Source organism: Nicotiana tabacum, chromosome 9 (assembly GCF_000715075.1).
Source record: "Nicotiana tabacum cultivar K326 chromosome 9, ASM71507v2, whole genome shotgun sequence".
NCBI classification, from domain to species: domain Eukaryota; kingdom Viridiplantae; phylum Streptophyta; class Magnoliopsida; order Solanales; family Solanaceae; genus Nicotiana; species Nicotiana tabacum.
In genome coordinates this window covers 106,333,660-106,351,509 of record NC_134088.1, presented here as the reverse complement: position 1 = coordinate 106,351,509, position 17,850 = coordinate 106,333,660, and the positions used below count along the sequence as shown (strand labels likewise).

Here is a 17,850-nt window from a genome sequence, read left to right as displayed (position 1 = left end):
TTTTACGGTATCTAGGGCTACGCTGAAAGACGCGATAACATCTGGTCCAATATCTAAACCCATCCAATTATGTTGAATTTTAGATACTGGAATAACCTTGCTATTAGCACCAGCCAAAAACTTATTTGCTATCACAACATCAGCAGGAAGAATTAGAGATACACCATTTTCCTTTGCCTTTTCAATAAGTGATTTTGCTGTATCAAGCATTACATACTCCACAAGTAAGGATCCAACAGAGCAGCCTTATGCCTTATAGAATGTAAATATCAGACCTCCGCCAAGGAGTAACAAGTTAACCTTATTCTCCAAAAGGTTCTCTATTACGCCAAACTTAGACGAAAGTTTTGAACCACCAATAATTGCAGCAAATGGCTTCCGTGGATTTTCTATAACTTCGGTAAGATAGCGAAGTTCCCTTTTCATAAGGAATCCAGCAACTATTGGTTTTGGTTTTAAGCAGTCAGGAACCCCTTTTATTGAAGGGGATGTGTGCATTCCCAAAGTCATCATTGACATACAAATCTGCAAGGGACACTGATAGAATTCGAGGGTCCACCAAACTATATAGAGAACCAGGTTCTCTATTAGTTTCAACAGAATACAAGTTCGCACAGAAACCACGCACACTGCAGTAGGTAAATGACAAGAGGAATTTTACGTGAAAAATTTCCAGCTCAACGGGATTAAAAACCACGATCTACCCTTGTAGGATTTCAACTTTACTACTGAGCAACTTTCAGATTACAACCTATGTAACCTAGGAATTAACCTTTTAATCCCTCACTAACTTGTAACAACTCTATTACAAGCCACTTTATAATAACTCTATTACAAAGAATTAATCTCTCACTAACTTGTAACAACTCTATTACAAGCCACATTATAATGACTCTATTACAAAGACTTCCAACTCGAATAACTAGCCAAGACACAAACACATGGGTTTATGATTTACAAAGGTTTCCCACACAATGCTTCTAACTAAGCGAAGTAGGAATTACAAGTAAAGAACTTTAATAAAGGTGCAACACAACTAAGAACATGTGATGACTCAATGCTGGAAACTGGTCCTTCGTTATGTTGCTCTTTGTTCTTGACGCCTTGAAGGTCACTTGCAGGTTGGCAATACACTTAAGAGAGAGCTTGATTGATTCTGAAGTATGCAAATGTTGTTTTGCCTTTCCTTCATGTTAATATTGCATAAGTGACCTCACTTGAATGATTTAAGCATTTTTGTTACAAAGGCATTCCCCATAAAGTTGACTGCTCCACTTTTTACATTGTTGCGTATGTGCAGAGGAACAGTTACAGTCACTTTACAACTGTGGGGAGTTGACTAGTACTGTCAGCAAGGGAACTGATGTCGATCTGTTCCCCCTGTTGTTTCTTGGACTCTGAAGAATTGAACCACGTCCCCTAACTGAGACTTGTTGTTCTTTAAGTACTTGAGGATGTGTATCAGGTTCCTTATCTGGTTCTTGTCATTAAGTTTTTTAGATCATCAAAATATAACAAGGTACATATAACCTATCAATTTTCCCCTTTTTGATGATGACAAACTTATAATTGAAATTCCCCCTAAGAACCAGAATGACATACACATAACCTGTATTCCCTCTAAATTTGTTTTCCAGCTTGTTCCCCCTCAATTATTCTGTATTCCCCCCTTTTTGATGATGACAAACTTACAATTGAAATTCCCCCCTAAGAACCAGAATGGCATACACATAACCTGTATTCTCCGAGAAATCTGTTCCTCATCTTGTTCCCCCACAATTATTCTTCCCCCTTTTGGCATCATAAAAAGATCAGTAGCAAGCAATAAGCAAGAAGAAGTCTAGCTTGGTTAACTCATGCCACATGTGTGCACACAATCATGACTAAAAACATAGCAAAAGAACAAGATATGCACAACAAAAGGAAGAGAAATTCATTAATTTTGGAAATAAACAGGGAATAGTTCCATTGATACACAATCACCACAAAATAAAAACAACAAAAAGGTGCCAGTCATCAAACATAAAACACAAGAAACAAAAACAACTTGAACTTGAACTGACACTGGAAGGGAATGACTCTAAGGAGCACTGGAAAGGGAAGGCTTAGATGAAGAGGCAAGGGTGTTAAGAAGGATGTCCATTCGAGCATTATCTGACATCTACTCATTGAGAAGTTTCTCCTTCAGGTCCTCAACCTGTTTCCTGAGGTCGGCATTTTCTTTGGTCAAATGGGCAACCTCTGTGCTGTGAGAGCTGCTAGAACCAGGTGCCTCCTGAAGCTGACTTAGCTGACCTTCAAGAATGGCATTCCTTGCCTTCAGTTTCCTTGTCTCATCAGTGGCACTGTTTTGGGCGTTGATCAACTGGGAGATAGTAGAAGTGTTGCCAACCCCTCCAACCTTATCAATGCACTCACATTCCTTGAGGGTGGTCTTGGAAAAGGTTTGCTTACAAGTACCCACTTTAGCTTTTCCCAAAGGGACTTTGAAGAATTCAAAAACCTTAGTGAGGAGGAACCCGTAAGGCAACCCATGACTTCCATCCTTGAACTCTGCCACCTTCTGCATATGTTCTACCATGATGCCAGGCAGGTTGATAGTTGTGTAGCCATCCAGTGCTTCCATGAGAACCAGGTCTGCTCGAGATGTAATTGACCTTCTCTCAGCACGAGGGAGCAAGACCTTGTTCACTAACTCAAACAATAATTGGTACACTGGAAGGATGGCCTTCTTGTGTACCCGTTCCCCTTGCTGAACTGCCTTATCCTTCATAATAACATTTCTAAAGTTTGAAGAACATGAGCCTTGAACAGAAGACAACCCCTCAGCAGGCACACCCATAATAGATCTCAGCACAGCAGAGTCCATCACAAAATCGACCCCATTCACCATCATGAACATATGATCATCCTTAATTGTGAAGAAGTCAACATAGAAATTGCACACTTCTTCCTCATACACTTTGGGAGTGTCACCTGTGAACAAGTGCGTCCATTGTTGAAATTCACAAATCTCCATCAATTGTTGCATGTCAGCCATATCCAGAATATCAGGGGCAAAGGTTCTGCCCCAAAGCAACTTCTGTTTCCTCAGGTTTTCCCTTCGAACATCCTTGGTCGCACTGACCTTGGCCTTTTTCAAGGAACCGGGTCCCTCACTAGCACTATCCTTCCTTTTCACATGATTTCTTTACACTGTTTCTTTTCTCAGCAGGTTTCCCAGACACCTTTTTAGACACGTTCTTACCAGACCCCTCAACCAGTTTTTCTTCAGAATTTTGAATCGCAGGTTTCTTGGAGGATTTACGTATTAAGGGATTCGGTTCCTCATCCACCTCGTCATCAATGTCCACAAGAAGAGATGTAGGTACCACCTCTTCATGTACTAACTTTCCACCCTTCACTAACCTTCTCTTCTTCTTTTCTTTCTTACTTTTCTTTAGAGCTGACACAAGAACCTCTTTCTGTTGTAGCCTTGTAGTAAGTCTTTTAGGAGTGGGTGTTTTGGGAGTTTCCATGCTATTCCTAGCACTAATAAAGCTTGCAATAGCCACATTATCATAGTCTTCTACACTACCGTCATTCTCCTCCTCAGACAGAGATCTCATCTCGGGAGCAATAATGGCCAATGGCTCAGCATAGAAGAGAGGAGATGGAGCGAGATCAGTACTGACCTGGGGTTCTTTAGAAGAATAGGGAGTTCCATCCCAAGTAGGAGTATAGGGCTCCTCTTGTGTGAAGGGATCAAGTCCCTCAGTAGGTTCCCCAGTAGTACTGTCTGGTGCCAGATTTTTGACAGGCACCAGTTCCCTTCCTTCTTTCAGTAGACAGTCACCTTCCCCCTGAGACCTATTTGTTTCAGAAACACCTTCATAACCACTATATATACAACCCTCAATAGCGATTGACAACATATTCTCTATTCCTCTTGTTCTTACAAACCCAAAGTGAACTCAGAAGACATAGGAAAAGCATTACATGTAGAATCGGCGACATACAAACCAACCCCTGGGGTAGTTCTTATTGATTCATCATTATTATGACCCATGCCTTGCTGTATCTCAGAACATTCTTCCACTGGCACACTAGAAATTTCCTGATTTTCTTCTCCCTCAACAGTATCTTCTTCAACCATCTTTTCCGGCGAGGCAGAAGTAGAGGTCACATCTATAAATATTTTGGGAGTCGATGGTTTGCGACTCCGATGAGAACCAGAACTCGACTGGGTTGGAGAGGAAGCAGAGGGTGGTTTTGACTCTAGTTTAGGGTTTGGACTAGTCGGAACATGGAGTGTAGGCTCTATCATTGGTGTTTCAATGGATGAGGACACAGTGGGGACAATGATTGGAACATTCTGTGTTTCCTGATTGTTAGACATGGTAGAGTGTAGTCAGTTGAAGAGGAGAGTTTGAAGAAGGAAAAGGGGAATTTTGGATTCTTGATATGAACAATTCTGAAATGGATTTATTTAAGAGGGGTGAGAGACCGGTTGGGTATCAATTTTGGGTAGTCGGGTCGCTTCATAAAGGGTGAGATGCTTGGATTCAAGAAGCAACAAAAAGTAAACTGACAATTTTAATGATGTGGCACCATTTCAGCCGTTTAAAAAATTATGCATGAGAGTACAGAGGAACTACTAACCTGTGTCAAAGAAACCAGGTTCCCTGACAGAGTTTGAAAATGTAAGCCTCATCCTTTGACCAATCGTGCAATACACTAGCTACTTGTCTGCTCTGTAATCGTCATGCGTGTCTACCTGTAACGGTATAGAGGTGAGTTAGACTGTGCCAGAAAATACTTTTTAGCTATTTTACATGTACATTTCTTTCATAGTCAATCATTGAGGGACCAGGTTCTCAGCTTGATTTTATCAATCATAGTGCCATGCAATTCTTTTCAAAGAGCTCTCTGCTTAGTTCTTTGGTAAAGATATATGCAATTTGATCTTCTGTGCTGCAAAACTTCACGCAGATGAGCCCTTTCACAACATTGTCTCGAAACCTTCTAGTTGCTGCTTGATCTACAACACTTGAGCACAGCAAGAGGCAGCTGCCACATACTCAGTTTCAGCAGTCGAAAGGACCACTGAGTTTTGTTTTCTTGTGCCCCATGAGATTAGACACAAACCTAGAAAATGTGCCATATCAAAAGTGCTTTTCCTATCCACTAGATAACCAGCATAGTCAGCATCAACATACCCTATCAAGTCAAAGTTATCTCCTGAGGGATAGTAGAGAACCAGGTCCTGCGTTCCTTTGAGATACCTCAGAATTCTCTTTGCAACCTTCAGATGAGACTCCTTTGGATTAGATTGAAACCTGGCACAAAGTCCCATACTGAAAACAATGTCTGGTCTACTTCTTGTGAGATACAGAAGTCACCCAATAATGCCTCTATACATAGTCTCATTTACAGGAGAACCAGGTTCATCCATATCCAGGCGAGTGGCAGAGGCAACAAGTGTATCAATGATCATTGAACTTTCCATCTCAAATCTCTTCAGAAGCTCTTTGATGTACTTTTGCTGATTTATTATTGTGCCCTGAGGAGTTTGTCTGACTTGTAGACCCAAGAAGAAATTCAATTCCCCCATCATGCTCATCTCGAACTCACTTCCCATGAGTTTTGCAAATTCCTCACACAATGAGTCGTTTGTTGCTCTGAAGATGATGTCATCAACATAGACTTGCACAAGATGGTCCAGGTATTTTTGAATGTGATTCTCTCTCTGTATGTGGGGTCCCTTGATCTCGTCAGCAACTCTGTTTTCAGCTTCAGTTATAGTGATTGAGGAACCGGGTTCCTCTATGTCAGCTGGAGATTCAGATGTGCCATTGTCATCTGAATCCTTGACCTGACTCACCATGTCCGTTTTTCCATTTGCCATGTCAATGACTTCACCAGGGACAGTTGATCGTTCTCCCTCTTGATCAATCTTATCATGTGAATCCTTCCCACATGAGTGGTGAGATTCATCAAAGATCACATGTATACTTTCCTCAACATATTGCATCGCACACCTTGTGATCCTTGAAGCTTGAGTTGGTCAGGCCACGAACCAGGTCCTTATTGACCAGCAACGTGAAACTTGCATGACCCAGCCTTCTGTGCCATAGTTCAGCATCATCCTCAACAGCACTCAAACATCTGAGATCACCACTCTTGTTTCCCATGTCACGGATTTGGGAGACACTTAACAAGCTATACTCCAACCCATTCACGTAGTACACATTTTCAATTGAGTGAGAAGGAGACTTTGCAATTCTTCCAATTCCCAGAATGTATCCCTTTTTGCCATTTTCAAAGGATACACTCCCTCCTTTGAGGGCTTTGAGTAAAAGGAAATCATTTGTGCTTCCAGTCATGTGCTTTGAGCAACCACTAACTATGTACCCTTGTTAGTTGATCCCTTTCACTGCTCCCTGGACAAGAAAATCAAGGGTTAGACTTAGGAACCCAAACAAGTTTGGGTCCCTTGTAGTGAGGAAAAGGTCAAATTAAACTTCTTTTTGTCCAGGTAGGTAGTATATGTTTTTTAAGGGAGGGACCAGGTTCCTTAGTAGTAGTTACTTTCTTAGCAAAAAAATTGTTTTTCTGTTGAGACTGAACCCTAGCCTTGCAGTTTTCCTTAAGGTGCCCATTGTTACCACAGTGAATACAAAGCTAATTAGCGGGTATAGTAACATACTTGCTATGAGGGTTGTAGGGAGTCTTTTCCCTTTGAAACCCAATTCCCTGCATGTTTTCCCCATTGTTTATGTACATGGCAGTGATAGCATCAGAGGACCAGGTCCATTTAAGTGATTTTTCAAGATCACTCTTGACTCTTCCTAGTTTTTCTTGAAGTTGTTTGTTCTTTTCAAGTTCAATACACAGTCTAGACTTCACTGTCTTCATCTCATTTTCAAGCCGAAGATGTGGTTCATTAGCAACTTCCTTACCTTTGTGAAGAGTCTCATGCCTACCCTCTCCTTTCAGTTCCTTAATTGTGTCATTCAGATCAACTACTACTGCTAGTAGGTCATCTCTCTCAAGCTCAGTGTTAGCGACTCTTTTGGTCAAGACATCTTTTTCTTTTTCAACACTCTCAATAGTTTCCTTCAAATCAACCACCACTACTACTAGATCATCTCTCTCAAGTTCTAAGTTAGCAGCTTTTTCAATTAAAACTTCTTTCTCTTTCTTAGCACACTCAATAGTCTCTTTCAAATCTACCACAACGACTACTAGGTCATCTCTAGATTGTTCTGCTTCTCCTAATTCCACAATTAGAGCATTTTTATCATTTATAAGACTGTGGTATGCATCTATTAAAATATTTTCCAAAGACATGAGTTTTTTTGAAGAATAAGATTTCAGATTTCTCTGAACATCCAAAAAATTTACCTCATCATCATCGTTGTCATCTTCATTATCATCAGACTAAGCCATCAAGGCAAAAATGGAGTCATACTCAGTTGCTTCACTTTCTACTGCCATCATTGAACTGTCACCATGATCATTATCTTCTTCAGATTCGCTGGAGGAGTCTCCATGTGCAGCAAGTGCTTGGTTTACAACATTGTCAGCGACATTCTTTCTATTTAGGCATTTATTAGGAACCGGGTTCTTCTTGGCTACTTTGTCAAAGTTGTTTTTATACTGATCTTGCTTTAGGAGAGGGCAATCCTTGATGAAGTGTCCTGGCTTGCCACATTTATGACAGAGGTCATAATGTTTTGGCTTGCTAGAACTTCCCCTTTTTGGAATGCCTTCATTCCTGTGAACCATCTTCTGAAATCTTCTTGTCAAATAAGCCATATCACCATCCTCACCACTTGAATCATTACTGTCTGACTTGAGAACCAGGTTCTTCTCTCTTTTGGGATCTCTTCGCTCATTGTCCTTCTTCTTCTTCATTTCATAAGTTTTTAGATTACCAATGAGTTCATCAATGTTTAGCTTATGCAAATCCTTTACCTTTATGATGGCATTTACCTTGCTTTCCTAGGAACCAGGTAATACACTAAGTATTTTCCTGACAAGTTTGTTTGTGGGAATGATTTCTCCTAATGAGTGAAGCTCATTGATGATAGAGGTGAAGCGAGTGTGCATGTCCTGAATGGACTCATCGTCCTTCATCCTGAATAGCTCATACTCAGTAGTTAGCATATCAATCTTCGACTATTTGACTTGGGTAGTCCCTTCGTGTGCTGTTTGGAGAGCCTCTCAGATCTCCTTGGCAGATTGGCAGGCAGAAATCCGGTTATATTCGCCTGGTCCAATACCACAGACGAGGATCTTTTTGGCTCGAAAGTTCTTTTCTATAGCCTTTCTGTCAGCATCGTTGTATTCTTTCCTAGTCTTAGGAACTGACACTTCTGGTTCTCCAATGGTCTTCATATGAACAAAAGGACCATCGCAGATGACATCCCAAAGTTCTGAGTCTTCAGCCATGATATAATCGCGTCCTTGTCTTCCACCATCCATAGTATTGTCCATTAAATCGTGGTGGTCTGTAGGTTGATTGACTTCTTCAAAGTTTGGTGGAGCAGCCATGAGGATCCTTTCTAGGTGTTAGCCTGATAGAAAGAACCTGCTCTGATACAAATTGATAGAATTCCAGGGTCCACCAAACTCTATAGAGAACCAGGTTTTCTATAAGTTCCCACAGATATAAGTTCGCACAGAAACCACGCACACTGCAGTAGGTAAATGACAAGAGGAATTTTACGTGAAAAATTTTCAGCTCAACGAGATTAAAAACCACGACCTACCCTTGTAGGATTTCAACTTCACTATGAGCAACTTTCAGATTACACCTATGTAACATAGGAATTAACCTCTTAATCCCTCACTAACTTGTAACAACTCTATTATAAGTCACTTTGTAATAACTCTATTACAAAGACTTAATCTTTCACTAACTTGTAACAACTCTATTATAAGCCACTTTGTAATGACTCTATTACAAAGACTTCCAACTCGACTAAACTAGCCAAGACACAAACACAAGGGTTTATGATTTACAAAGGTTTCCCACACAATGCTTCTAACTAAGTGAAGTCGGAATTACAAGTAAAGAACTTTAACAAAGGTGCAACACAACTAAGGACATGTGATGACTCAATGCTGGAAACTGGTCCTTCGTTATGTTGCTCTTTGTTCTTGACGCCTTGAAGGTCACTTGCAGGTCGACAATACACTTGAGAGAGAGCTTGATTGATTCTTAAGTATGCAAATGTTGTTTTGCTTTTCCTTCATGTTAATATTGCATAAGTGACCTCACTTGAATGATATAAGCATGTTTGGTACAAAGGCATTCCCCATAAAGTTGACTGCTCCACTGTTTACACTATTGCGTGTGTGCGGAGGAACAATTGTAGTCACTTTACAGCTGTGGGGAGTTGACTGGTACTGTCAACAAGGGAACTGATGTCGATCTATTCCCCCTGTTGTTTCTTGGACTCTGAAGAATTGAATCACGTCCCTAAACTGAGACTTGTTGTTCTTTAAGTACTTGAGGATGTGTATCAGGTTCCTTATCTGGTTCTTGTCATTAAGTTTGTTAGATCATCAAAACATAACAAGGTACATATAACCTATCAGACGCCATCTTATTTGCAAACTCGTCATCAAGAAACCTTTCTTCACTATGGAATCTCAGATTTTCCAGCAGCAGGACCCCTCCTTCCGGTATTTCTCGAACCATATTAGCAACTTGATGACCAATGCAATCGTCTGCCATCTTGACCTCAACTCCCAATAGCTCGGAAAGTCTTGGCGCAAGTGGCTTCAAGCTGTACTTTTGTGTGATACCGATTGGATTACCACGATGAGAAGCAAGAATAACACGAGAACCGTGTTGCATCAAATACTTAATAGTAGGAACAGCGGCTCGGATTTTGGTATCATCGGGGATGTCATTGCAGTTTTTGTCATTCAACGGAACGTCCAAATCAACTCTCAAAAATACTCTCTTTCCCTTCAGATCTTCTTCTTTCAGAGACCCCACACACTTCTTATTCATCTCCTGATGAAGTTGAAGTCCTCTTCTTTCAAGAAACTGAAATATACAACGATGTGTTCAACGATCATATAGAAGAGAGCAGACGGCTATGTAATTAATGAAAAGGAAAAACTCACCTTTCTGCAATGACGTCGAAAACTGGAGGAGTTCTCCAAATCTCGAATTGAGAATTGGAATTGCATTTGCAACATGTTGATCAATGAAGCAACTTTGAAGGAATGGAAAGGCTATAATTTTAAATGTGAGGAAAGTGCAGAAGATGATATTTATATTTATATATATATAGTAATACGGAAAAGGGCCAAAAATGTCCTTAAGTTATTTGAAATAGCTCAAAAATACCCTCCGTTTGTTTTTGGTACCAAAAATATTCTTGTCATCTATGTTTTGGATCACAAATGCCCTTAAACCGTTAGCCTTGCCATTGAAGGTGACATGGCAGTCCAACTAGGTTATATTTGCTTACATGGTCATCCACCTAAACAATCCAGCATTGCAAGATTATTTTTTCGGAAAAATTATTTTTCAGGAAATTTTTATTAAAATACAAAATCAACAATTATTTCGAAAAAATACAAAATTTTCGAAAAAATTATTTATTTCAGAAATTTTTATTAAAATACAAAATCAACACTTATTCCGAAAAAAGAAAAAAAAATTCGAAAATTATTTATTTCGGGAATTTTTATTTAAAATACAAAATTAACACTTATTTTGAAAAAAATAAAAAAATTCCGGAAAAATTATTTAATTCGGAAATTTTTATTAAAATACAAAATCAATACTTATTCCGAAAAAAGTAAAAAATTTCCGAAAAATTTATTTATTTCAGAAATTTTTATTAAAATACAAAATCAACACTTATTCCGAAAAATACAAAATCAACACTTTTTGATTTTGTATTTTAATAAAAAAATTCCGAAATAAATTATTTTTCCGGAATTTTTTTACTTTTTGGAATAAGTGTTGATTTTGTATTTTAATAAAAATTTCTGAAATAAATAATTTTTTCGAAATTTTTTTATTTTTTTCGGAATAAGTGTTGATTTTGTATTTTAATAAAAATTTCCGGAAAAATAATTTTTCCGAAAAAATAATTTTGCCATGCTGGATTGCTTTGGTGGATGGCCATGTAAGCATGCAAATCTAACTCAGTTGGACTGTCATGTCACCTTCAATGACAAGGCTAACGGTTTAAGGGCATTTATGGTCCAAAACATAGACGGCAGAGATATTTTTGGTACCAAAAACATACGAAGGATATTTTTGAGTTATTTCAAATAGTTCAAGGGTACTTTTTGCCCTTTTTCGATAGTAATATATAGTCCGCTCAAAAGTAGAGGGGGTTGGCTTGAGCAACAAGTTGTAGGGTTTCCCCAAATAACGGCATCGTGACTCCAGCATACATATCTAATTGGGATCTATACGCAAATAGAGGGTCATATACATTCTTCTACTAAATAGAAATAGTTTGTTGTGTCTTCTAATACATAATTTTCAAGTCGAAGGTTTAAACTTTGTGTAGATTCCAAATTCTAAGAAAATTTTCCAAAAAGACGTAGTGTATTTGGAGAGCCTAGAGCATGACTTGAGATATTAGTAACGATCATTAATTGAAGTGTACAAGAAATGACTAAATAAAATCAGAATTTTTTTTTGCCTATAGACCAACTCAAATGTGTTCTTAATTTATGCTAAATATAAAATAGAATAGTCTAAAATCCTGAAGAATAAACCAAAAACAAACAAGCACGCACATAGGCTCAAAAACTAAGCATATAGGCAAAAGAATTTCACTTTCCGTTACAACATCATAATTTGAATCATGAGAAGTATTTAAATTTTAAACCAGATGAATAAGATCAACCAAGGATCATATTTTATCACAATATTTCAGATATTTATGGCATATACTCTTTGCACAGGACAATCCTACTATGCATGGTTTTGATATGTTTACGAGTGATTTTTTTTTGTTCGTTATCAAGAAAATGAGCACGTTTTTTTACGAATTATTTATGTTTTATATTCTTACAATTTTGCAGTTATTATGATTGAATTACATTTGTACTTTGCTCATATTTTAACCTATACGCCTTTAGTCTTCTAAATTGTTTTTGAGTCCAATTGAACTATGCCAACAAATTGCAGAGTCATATTTAACTTTTGTAATTTTGCTATTATATGCTTCTTGCTCTTGCATACAAGATTCTATATATATCGAAAAAGATGAAATCAAATATATATTTACCAACAGTCATGTGAGTCATCATTCTACTGAATAATTTTACTTTGTTGCATTCTAGAAGTTACATTATTGGTAATATACTTACTATAAATTGTGATAATATATTTTTACAACATCTGAATCGTTTCAGGAAACTAGAGGAACAAAGCAACAGTAAAGTCTATCATGTTGATGAATGTATCAGTTCTTTCTACTCTTTTCTCTTTATTTAAGTCATATCTTAATTTATTTTCACATCTTATAAATGTCTTTTTGTTGAATTTAAGTTTCATTTATCTAAATTCCATTTTCAAAGGGGAAGAGAAAAAAGAACTCATTATTGTGATAATATGAAAAAAGGACCCTGGTCATCCAAGGAAGATATCAAGCTCTAGGACCTTATAAAAAAAATAAAAGACCGAGTAATTTGAAATAGTACATGGGCACATTTGAGCCTTCTTCCTTAAGTTTATCTTATTTGATCACCTAATTTTTTTATTTAGTAGAAAAATGACTCATTATGCATATTAACTATTTATAATCACGATCAGATTTGAACTCTTAATACTTATCAGTGTTTAAATAAATATTACTTATAGGTGTATATGATGAAGTTGAAGATTTCGTGGCATGTATATTAAAATAGAAAAGGCACAGCTTGAATATTTCACAAAAGAGCAATCAACCTTGAAAAGATAATACCGGAGTCGCAATTAATATTTTTATGACCGAAGCAGATACAGAAAATAAAGTTGATCAAAGAATGCTGCTTCCTGCGTTGTATACCAGGGCAACCAAATGCCAGAAGGGAGATATACCGGAATTTAATTGATAATATGATGGATAGAAGAAATAGAGTTGGTCGGAGAGTATGCCTCTTGGTATAAAATAAACTATTGAATCTTAATGAAGAAACTTGAATTTCTATTTATGTTTTTCCATGAATTAATATGTATAATTTGTGATTATTAATAAGTGATATTGTTAAGGAGAAGTAATAATCTATCCGATTACTTCTAGGACTAGGATTTTAATCGGACTCTGATTCATCATATTTCATACACAATATATATGGTCCATTGACGCAAAGAAATCAGAGCAATCATGGGAAATTGGTCAGATCTTCCAAAGGATCTCTTAGCTATAGTTGTTAGCAAGATAACACTGATTGAAGAATTCGTTACCTTTAGGGCTATTTGCTCCACGTGGCGGTCCGCCGCACCTAAGGAGGAGTTCACTGGAACTAGCCAATTACTTCTTTGTCTACTCTACCTTCCTAAACTCATCACTCTTCCCAAAGGCCGTCTTCCACCACTTGCGCCACCGCCCACCACCATCTGCTTCAACACCTCATGATCCAGATCCTCCGACTCTGTATAAAGAGCGTTTCTTCGCATCTAAGGGATGGCTTTTCGCTATTAACAAACACGGAGAGACAAGTCTGTTCCACCTTTTTTCTGGTGCCCAAATAAGTCTACCTCACGTAAGCACACTCCGTTATTGTGTTATCGAAAGACGGAGTGAGATTATGGACTTAATCACTGAAGCCGTCTTGTCATCAAGTCCTAAAACTTCTCCTAATTACGCCTTGATTGTCAATTACCAAGGACGAAATAAATGGCGTTTCTGTAATGGCTTGGCTTATTGGAAACCTGGAAAACATACTTTTACTGAAATAATAAACCACCATTACAACAATCCTAAGCGGCACTGGTGGATTTCCATTACTTGCTACAACGATCAGCTTTATACGATGGATGCCATTGGCATTATTGTAATTTGGGACATGAAAATCAGCAGCAATAATAGTAATGATGATGCTCCAGTTGTGCAATTGGTCGTGGAATCACCCCTGGATTAAGAGTTACTCCGAATTCCTTCATATTTCATGTTTCTAGTCGAATCACACGGGGAAGTATTCATCGTTGGAAAAGCTCGAAACAATGATGTATTTTTGGTTCATCGAATTGATGTTATCAATAAAATATTCGATGAAGTTAAGCATTTTGGGAAACAAAGCGCTCTTTTATGGTCTACGAGCAAATACGTGCTTTTTCATGGAACCTTCTGAGATGCCTGGATGTATACCTAATCGTATATATATGGACTGCATAGGAATTTCGTACTTTGAGTTTCTGAGCGGTTATGGCGTGCACAGAGCTAGACCTGGTATTTTTACCTTTCCAAATAGACCCCTTCTTGCTCTATATCAAGCACCAGCGCCGCTAGACTAGCTAGAATGTCAATTAGTAAGGTACTATATATCTTTCGATTTTTTGTTTACAATGGTGGTGTAAAGGCCAATTTGAGTGCATGATATTATTTCACCGGGTACCTCCTACCTTTCAACCACGACTTTAATATATTCGTCATCTTAAGTCAATCCTTTGTAATAAGATTTGATTTGAGCCAAGCATGATGGTCTGAAATTCTGAATGCTTTCAGTTTTAGCGGAAATTAAGTCATGTACGCGCCTATACCACTGTGTATTGCTATAATTTCTAATACAAGCTTATTGTATTTTATAACAAAGTTTCAGATGTATGAATTGAAAGTGTTTGGTTATACCTTATTCGTGTACTGGAACACAATGTGATTAAAAGAAGACAATAGGAACATCTTAAGAATACTTATTCGTGGAGGTAATAACACGATGCCTATACCTCTGAAACCAAAATGAAACAACATATTTATGAAACAACTAATTTGTGAGAATAGCAATATCACCTTAATCATATCTTAATACATATTGGTGGCCTTTTCGCGTAACTTTCTCAAGATACGATCAAGAGCACGAAAATAAGCATGTCTCCATAATCTCTTAAAAAGCAATGGAGCACATACTCCCCAAAAGCTCAGTGAAAATCCGATTGCCATTGAAATATAAAACCAATCAACTTAATCTTTGTCACTCTCGTCATTTTCATGCTCAAGGTTAGGATTTTTACCACCTGAATTGCAATTCTTCAAGAGTGGAAGCCCGCAGAATTTGTTTCCCTTGAAATTCGAGGGACTAAAGCTTTGAAGTTGAGTGCACACTGGCATCCTTCCTGATAAGTTATTGAACGACAGATTCAAGAAGCTCAGAGTTGACAAACTCGAAAAGCTTTGGGGGATTTGTCGAGAAATTTAATTTTCTGAAAGATCAACGGACTCCAATACTGTCATGTTGCCAATGCCATTTGGAATTCTACCAGAAAAGTGGTTTTTTGAGAAATTAAATGATCTCAATCCTACAAGACTGGTAAAACTTGCGGGGATTTCTCCGGAAAGATTATTATTAGACATATTCATGCTGGTAAACAACGCCAAAATGGTATCATACCGGTACATGTTGCCTTTAGTCGTCACCATTGCGCTCTCTCTCACAACTCCAACATAGTAAGAATAACTTAACTCATCACCATCTTCCAATACCGTTCTTCCTTTGACCATTGCACTGAAATTGCTAATACATCTTGGTATGATTCCGACAAAAGCATTATTTGCAAGGTCTAAGATCTGAAGATCTTTGAGGTAACAAAGTTCTTGAGGCAATACACCATCGAATTTGTTTGACCGAAGGCTAAGGATTATCAATTTTGGAAACCTCGTTCCCAACCATGATGGTAATTGCCCAACAAGCACATTCTCGGCTAAATCTATTTTATGCAATTTTGTGCAATTTTTCAAGGATGAAGAAAACGAACCGTTAAGTCTATTTCTTCTGAAGTCCAAGGATTGCAAATTACTCAAAACCTCCAAGGATTTTGATATGCCTCCAATCAAGTTATTGTCCCTCAAGATTAAAACTATCAACTCTGGCCAATTCATCCAACAATTAAGAATTACTTCTGACAAATCATTTCCCCCAAGATTTAAGATCTCCAATTTATAAGATCCATTCTTTGCTTGACACGAAGTTAGATAAACCTTCTGAAAATGAATTGTTCGAGAGGTCTAGCTCAATGGTTGAAATCCGAGGTAATAAACCGCTAAAATTGTTAGAACTCAAGTACATTATCCAAGGACCTTGTCCAGATGACCAAGAAGATGCTGAGACAATTGGAACCTCACCAACAAATTTGTTGTGAGAAAGATTGAGAAATGTAATTTGAGAAGCTAAGTTCCAAAACCAAGTTGTAACTTCACTTTGTATTCCACCATTTGATATATCCAAATTCACTATCTGTTTCTGAGTCTGGATCCACATGGGAAAGTGAGGAGGCCCTATGTTCCAGCCGCCTATTACAAAGTTGATGGCTTGAAAAGGTGGAATCCAATTTCGACTCACTTTTAAGGTCAGACTATTCGTAGATGCATAGAAATACCTTAATTGCGTCAAGTTAGTGAAATTGCTTTCTGTTACAACACCTTCCAACCTATTATTAAAGATGTATAAGGATTCAAGCATTGAAAGTGAGCCAAGACTTTCTGGAAGATTTCCAGTTAGTTCATTGTCCCGTAGGGTCAAGTATCTCAAGGCAGAACGATTTCCTAAGCCGTTGAAGAACTCAGATACTTCTTCCTCAAACAGATTTTGTGAGAAATAAAGATATTCTAATTTCCGCAACTTTCCATTTACATTTGGTAATTTGCCAGAAAGCATATTATCGGAAAGGTCAATATTAGTTATTGAGCTCAAATTTGAAATTAGACTTGAAACTACTCCCTCTAGATGGTTGTGACCAAGGGAAAGTGATTCTAATTTTTTGCATCCGTAAAGCCAATTTGGGATAGTGGAGTTGAGATTGTTGAATGCAAGATCGAGAAAATTAAGTTTTGTTACATTCCCAACCTTATTCGGTATCACACCTTTAATACCAAGATATTCAAGATTATTTAGATCAAACAACCACTTGGGTAAAAGATAATTGCCCGTAGCCATAAAGGTTACGAGAGAAGTCAGGTTAACAGGAACTTTAGGAAAACGGCCAATAAAATTACTAATGTGTCAAAGAAAAATTATGATGAAGTAGAGGTGGTATATGATGAAGATTACACTCAGATAAACTAAGATGAAGCAGAGAAGGAAGATTGGTAATGATCTGTAGCCAGTTAGTTGCTTTTCTAAGATCCACATAATCCATCTCCAGGTTCTCAAGATTCAAAAGACTTGGCAGCCATGGAATTAGGCTATTGATCCTTAGATCAGTATGTTCGTAAAAATGCCCATGCATGTGTAGCTCAATCACATGACGAGTTAGATTGTGGCACACAACTCCTTCCCATTCACAACAATCTTTTCCAACAACCCAAGAAGAGAGAATAAATGTAGGATCATATACTTCTTTCTTCAGTCTCTCCAAACGCTTCTTGCTCATTTTCTATGCAAATCCCTGCACAAACAGTACTAAACTTGGTGAATATTGCTAAAGTGAAAAACAAGAAAACAATCCAGAGTGCTTTTGCTAGCATTTTCATAATGTGCAAAGCTTTAGACTAGGAATTGAAAAGTGTGTGTGAATTGGCTGTTTGCTTATATTTTTGCTAGGCCAGACAAGACGTATAAATAACTATTAAGAACTGTAGTTGAAGAATGCTTAGTTTTAGAAAGATGACTGACTGTTTGACTCAGAAGACTTGTTGATTTTAAAACTTTCTTTTTTCCTTTTAAACTATGCATTAAAAAAAA

At 37.7% G+C, this 17,850-nt stretch overlaps 2 pseudogenes; both read right to left on the bottom strand.

The window, feature by feature from the left end:
• LOC107792796 (phosphoglycerate kinase, cytosolic-like) overlaps positions 1-10,200 on the bottom strand; it is an 85,747-nt pseudogene extending 75,547 nt beyond the window's left edge.
• Positions 10,201-14,975: 4,775 nt separating this feature from the next.
• On the bottom strand, positions 14,976-17,633 carry LOC107792797 (receptor-like protein EIX2; annotated as a pseudogene).
• Between the last annotated feature and the right edge of the window lie 217 nt (positions 17,634-17,850).